Source organism: Hakea prostrata, chromosome 4 (assembly GCF_041222555.1).
Source record: "Hakea prostrata isolate BN-2017 chromosome 4, UWA_Hpros_2, whole genome shotgun sequence".
NCBI lineage: Eukaryota > Viridiplantae > Streptophyta > Magnoliopsida > Proteales > Proteaceae > Hakea > Hakea prostrata.
In genome coordinates this window covers 26,910,159-26,916,585 of record NC_142603.1, presented here as the reverse complement: position 1 = coordinate 26,916,585, position 6,427 = coordinate 26,910,159, and the positions used below count along the sequence as shown (strand labels likewise).

The following is a 6,427-nucleotide window of genomic DNA, read 5'->3' as shown; positions in this document are numbered from 1 at the left end:
AGCAGCAGTAGAGTTTTTGTAAGGGAGTTGTACAGTTTGATAAAGGAATTCAATTGCATTTGTTAGTTCTTTTCTTGCTTGTTCATTTCTATTCTGCAATTCAGAGCGATTGAGAGTGTGAAATTACATCGGTGAGAGGGGAATTAACGGCGGGAATTACCAAAGGAGCAGCAGGTGGTTGCCAGAGAATACAGGGATGATTCAGGTTCTTATCATAGCCTGTTTATGTTACAAAACAAGAATCAAATTTGTCATTTCATTTTTATAATTCAAGGTGTTAATTTTATTTTATTTTTATTGAAGGGTAAACTTATCCTTTCACCTACCTTCCCTTCATTAGAGATTACTCTTGTACATAGGATGTAGAAGTTCTGACATCTAATTTATTACTAGGAAGCATGGTAGTTCAAACTTGAAATGAATGAGGAAATACTAACATCTAATTCATAACCACTGCCCCTAAAATGAATAGGTTGTTTTCTAACCACTGTAAGTAAACTTGAAATGAAAGAGACATGAGACATCATCATATGCAAACAACCACCCCAAAAGAAGGTGGGATTTTTTTTTTTCCGGGGGGGGGGGGGAGGCGAGAAAGAAAAAGAACTTGTACGGACAAATCCAAATATAGCCGACAATATTCAGTGCAGAAAAATCTGCACTGTTCAATCACAATGATAAGAAAGTCTCAGTAGGACATGATAAACTATAACTTTTGAGAACATTGTTTTTAATACAATTTGACGGTAATTTACGACTTTTGGTAGCATACACAGTCAAAATTGAAATCACCATTCAAGAGAACAACCTTATGATGACCATATGCATAGAATGTCCTATTCTGTCCCCAGTTGAAAAAGGTTTTGATGTAAAATCCTAAGGATAAACATCTGCACAATATACCAAGCAAATAAATTGTCATATAACTATTTCATGCTGGATCTAAAGACACATTCCAGCAATTCAAGAGAACAAGCTTATGATGACCATATGCATAGAATGTCCTATTCTGTCCCCAGTTGAAAAAGGTTTTGATGTAAAATCCTAAGGACAAACATCTGCACAATATACCAAGCAAATAAATTGTCACATAACTATTTCAAGCTGGATCTAAAGACACAATTCCAGCAAAAACTATCTCAGATTGTTTCTATTCTAGACCAATTCAGAGAACATTTGAGGCCCTTCCCAATCTCATCTAACTACCCCTAATCACATATGAAGCATTCAAAATCCAAGGGTAGAGGGCAACATTCACCCCATCTTTATATTCTTAAGGGCAAAAACAAGGTTTTCAGAACAACCCACTAGAGAAAAGTATCACCCAGCAAAACCCAATTCCAGGAAAAAGGAAATTCAACCATAAAACCCTTAAAAGCCAAAACAAACAACCCAAAACTACGAATGCCCAAACCAACCAACCAACCTGTAATATATAATAGAAATTTCTGCTGAGAAGCTAGAAATCGTGGAAGAATCTGACATATAGGAATAAACATTGAGCACCTGAAAGAGAAGTCATGGACTATTGGAGCAAGGACACGCTGTTGTTGACAAAGAGAGGATCCTCAAACAGAAACAAGAAGTGTTAGATATTTGAAAAACTAAATCAGTGTAAATATTTGAAAAAATACGTTTCGGGAAGAAGGGGGGAAAAAAGAAGAAAGAAGCCAAGAACGTCTCTAAATCGAAACAGAAAGAACCCAAGAAGACACCGATTTGGGGACATATAGCTCCTAACCTTAAAACGAAAAGAAATCCTAAACCGTTCGAGATGAGATCGAACAAAGGAGAATAGTTCGTTTGGAAGGAGATCAAAAACTCGACAGTGAAAGAAAATTCGAAGATCCACATACCTCTCTGTCGTCGCAGGTCTGTCCCTGAAGGAAAGAGGTTTCAGCTCTCTTTAGTCGCAGCTTTCTCTCGTCGAAGCTCTCTCTTGTCAAAGCTCTCGTCGCAGCTCCCTCTCGTTTACATTATGCCACTTAATATTCCTATGTCGTGTCAAGATTTGATGAGCCTGACTATGCTACGGAAACGGAGAAGAAGAATGTCTGTCGCGCGAGATGGAAAAGGATTTCAACAGGGGTTTTAAATTGTAAATTTAGAAAATTAATATCTTAAAATGTAAAATAAGAAATCTATAATTACAAGTATACCCGACTTTCTTAATACAATACCATTGGATTTATTCAAGAACCCTTGGCGCAATCTGGTAGTAGACGGTTGCAGTCGTGGGATTTTTAGCTGCTGCCGCCGACGGCTCCGATAGAGCCACGTCATCGGAAAAAAATCAACAATCCAGATTTAAGAATGAGGGGGTTATTGTAAATATTGATTTTTTTCTTCTTACACTTTAATCTCTTAAAGTTTTATTAATTGTAACAGGTCCTCGTCTCGACCTCCGGCAATTCTAAGAGAGAACCAAGAGAAACTCCAACGGCAAGATCAGGTCAACCGAAACTTTGAGGGTTGATTGATAGTGAACCGAACAAAGCAACCATAGAGAATCGTAAAATATAGCTGTCGGCATTCTGCAACAACCAAAACTTTGAGGGTTTTTGACGTTTTGTTCCTGAGTTGAATTTTCCGAGGTTTCTCACTAATAATCTCCTCGTCCATCCTCTTTTTAATTCACTTATTTTAAGGTAATGTAGAAACAGAATCAGTGGCTTTGGGAGAGACGATGGTGCTGATGGAGAAGTTTGATTTCGAAGGGATGCTGAAAGCGATAGAGGAGTATAAGGTTACTTATATGCCGGTGTCGCCGCCGCTTGTGGTGGCGTTAGTGAAGTCGGAGTTGGTGGATAAGTACGATCTCAGCTCGCTGCAGCTGGTGGGAAGCGGCGGTGCTCCGCTCGGGAAGGAGGTTACCGAACGGTTCGCGTCACGGTTTTCAAATGTGCAAATTGGACAGGTAACGGACTAACGGGTCTACGACATCGCCTGGGGCGTCGGCATGTTCGGCTCCGTTAGGGCTTTCGACCTGCGTGACAAGGAGCACTCCACCATCATCTACGAAATCGAACACTGTTGGGGTTGAGATCGAACAGCTGCAGTGATCCTTGTCCCAACCCGATTGGGTTGCCATTGCCTTTCTACCAAGCTCCAGATTCTCAGGGTTTGATTAAAGATTTGAATATTCGTTCGCATCGCAGGGTCTGTCTTAGAACAGACTTGCCGCTCGGACTTGTTATTGTAATTAATAAAACTTTAAGGGATTAAAGTATGAGAAAAATAAATCAATATTTACAATAACCCCTTATGTTTTTTAATCTGGATCGTTGATTTTTTTTTTTGATGACGTGGCTCAATCAGAGCCGTCAGCAGCAGCAGGCAGCTGCTGCCGCAAATAAAAATCTGCAGTCGTGCCTCCGACAAGTAAAATCTACTGGTTCTGGTTGGATCCGTCAATGAAAATACTTCACTACCCCTACAATTCAAAGGAAAAGATGATTGATTGCCCTTTGGATATTTGGAATTTATCAAGGTCCACTCTTCCTTGTCAGAAATGGACCATTCATTTCTTATAGATATGTACCATGTGTTCCAATATCACATCAAATGATTGAAAATTATTTATAAGTCACATCAAATGAATGATTGATGTGATTTACAAATGAATTTCAACTATTTAATAGATATTAGGACACATGGTACACATCTACAAGGAAATGGATGGTCAATTTCCTTATAAGAAATGGACCTAATATGAGTCCTTGGATATTCTTTTCCTTTCAGTTTGATATATATGTGGACCATCTTGTGCAATTTTTAATTTGAATAAGCGCACATCATACCTTGGTGGTGATTAATATATTAACCAACTGATGCGTCCAAAATCTGCTCAGCCCTTAGATCTCCTGAGAATGACCTGCAAAATAAAGCGTCAGATGTGGCCCGACCGTTGGGGTCGGGAGTCCACCTCTGAAGGCTAAGTCAGTTGATGAACTTAATCACAAACGGCTCTGCTAGAGCACAGAGCTAAGGAATGAATAACAGGAATACAATTCAGATAGTAAGCATCTGAGTGTTTTTTCGTCCGTCCTCTTCTTGGTGGGGAGGTAATGTCTTATATAGAGTGTACCTTCGAATCTTCTTCGTTGGATGTCTTTGAGTCTTCTTTGAATAGTCGTTGAATCTTAACTGATAGATCCGTTGAGTGATAGATACCAACCTGATTCTCTACCCTTTTCAACCTTGTAAAGAGACTATATAAGTAGTTATAGGTGAAAAATCCTATTTCAAAGAAAATGAACAAAAGTGTCCATACCAAAATGTTGAAAAAGCAAAAGCTCCACATGAATTATAATACCAAGATGATTTCCTACCCTTTTCAGCCTTGTAAAGAGACTATACAAGTAGTTATAGGTGAAAAATCCTAAGTACCCATATACCAAATAGTTGAAAAAGACAAACAAGACCTCCAAAAAGTTAGGGGGTGCACAACCAATCATTTTAAAAAACTCAAAATTTAGAGCAAGAGGCATACCTATTTGGCGATGGTTAACGTAAAAGACAATCATCTAGATCTGTGATCAGATTCCCAAAACATTTTACATGGTGAAAATTGATCATCTCACAATAGCCATTGAGCCCATGCTTCTCGATGCTAATTAGAGGTGTTAGATGATTTAATGTCTGAGTTTCATGCTGCAATTACCACATAATGGGTTTGTGTCAACCTATTAGTCTGGCTTGTTAAGGTGGGGAATTAAGTAAGGAGATCCACCCTAAATTCAAGGTTTAACACTGACTTCTCACACTTTTAAAGTATATAAATACAAAGCCTATTCACAAATTCAAACTTCACGGCGTAACTTACATACTGACATGTAACAAATACATACATCTCAAGGAGAAAAGCTCAGAAGCAGACAGAGACATTAGACATCAATGGCTAAAGATCTCAAATCTCCCTAGATCCTCCTCCTCCTCCTCCTATTTCTCTCTCTTTTTGGAGACCTTTGTCTTTTCCTTCACTGACGCTGCTCCATGGATCTTTGCCGATCCCGACAACGAGGCCAATTTTCCTAAGCAAAGCCAGAATCAGAACCAAGAGGGATTGAATAACTTACCTGTTGGATCAGCCCAAAAAGTGGATCTAACCTCTGGTGCTGATCCAGGCCGCATTAGCCCACCCTGCCCTCCCGGAGTTGGTCCAGAGAGCTCCGGCCCAAGTTGCTTTGGTGTCGGACACTAACTCCCAATACCAAACTCACAACTCTTTCTATTTGTCATTTATTCAAATAACTTGGTTGAGGCCTATTCTTTAGCTCGGTGGGTCATGTTAGGTGCAAGTAAGACAGCATGGCTTGCCTCTCTTTGGCTCTTAGATCTATGTTCCCAAGATGCCTTGTGTAGATGTAAATAGTAAATAATTTGTTTTAATGTAATTTTTTTACATTAATATAAGAGCATCACACATCTAAATATAAGAGTGTCACACATTTACAGCCAAGCAAATGAGGTGTTTCATTATGATGAAAAGATGAAAAATATTACAACCTAGCCGTTTCTCTACCCCTCTCAACCCTGTTAAGAAACTATAAATTGTTACACGTGAAAAAACTCTACTTCATGAAAAATTATCAAAATGCCTAAAAAAAACCCTAAAAAGCAATACATGACCTCCAAACAGTACGGGCCTATAACCAATTATTTTAAAGAACTCGAAATTTAGAACAACACCCATACCTATTGACGATGATCCACCTAAAAAAAAGATCATCTATGTGCGTTTAGACCTCGAAATGGATCCTATAAATTTTACATGGTGAAAATTAGTCTTGCAACAACAGCCATTGACCGCATAATTCCCGTAATGGACAAGAATTAACTTATTAGTAGGACTTGTTAAAGGCAGTTCCACTTCAGTGCCGCGCATTAAATACGCAGCATTCAAATCCCACTTTGTTAAACTTTAAATAGGAAGCCGTTTTCACTAGAGAGCAATGGGTAAAGATTTCAAGTCTCCCGAGATCCTCTCCTCTTTCTCTAGTTCGTCTGCGATTGCAGTTTCCAACTTCTAACAACCAGCACCTTACTCCACGATTCAAACTCTCTGTTTCCCAAGTCAAAACGAAATTACTATAAATGCAACCCATTACTAGCTCAATTTGTATAACTTCCTTACACACCTGCAAAACAATAGACCCATCTGCAAGAAACTAAGCCAAGACAACAAAGACACTTAGACATGGCAAGAGAACCCAAATCTTCTCTATTCTTTTTTCTGCTCATCACCCTCTTCTGGCCAAGATTTCTTTTCTCTTTAACAGAAGCTGTTCGTCCCTTCAAGAATGAGAACCATGAGTTCGTTAATAGGTTGACCCTTGAAGCAATCAAGAATTCAGGTCCAAGCCATGGTGGTGAAGGCCATGGTGGTGAAGGCGATGGCGGTAAAGGCGATGGCGGTAAAGGCCAT

At 39.1% G+C, this 6,427-nt stretch overlaps 1 long non-coding RNA gene across 1 annotated transcript; it reads right to left on the bottom strand.

Annotated features, from left to right (window-relative positions):
* Nucleotides 1–597: 597 nt before the first annotated feature.
* Nucleotides 598–2,078, bottom strand: LOC149018618 (uncharacterized). Its single transcript, XR_016172960.1, has 3 exons — nucleotides 1,857–2,078; nucleotides 1,427–1,544; nucleotides 598–890 (listed from the first exon to the last, which is right to left on the bottom strand). It is a non-coding gene; the product is annotated as an uncharacterized LOC149018618 (long non-coding RNA).
* Between the last annotated feature and the right edge of the window lie 4,349 nt (nucleotides 2,079–6,427).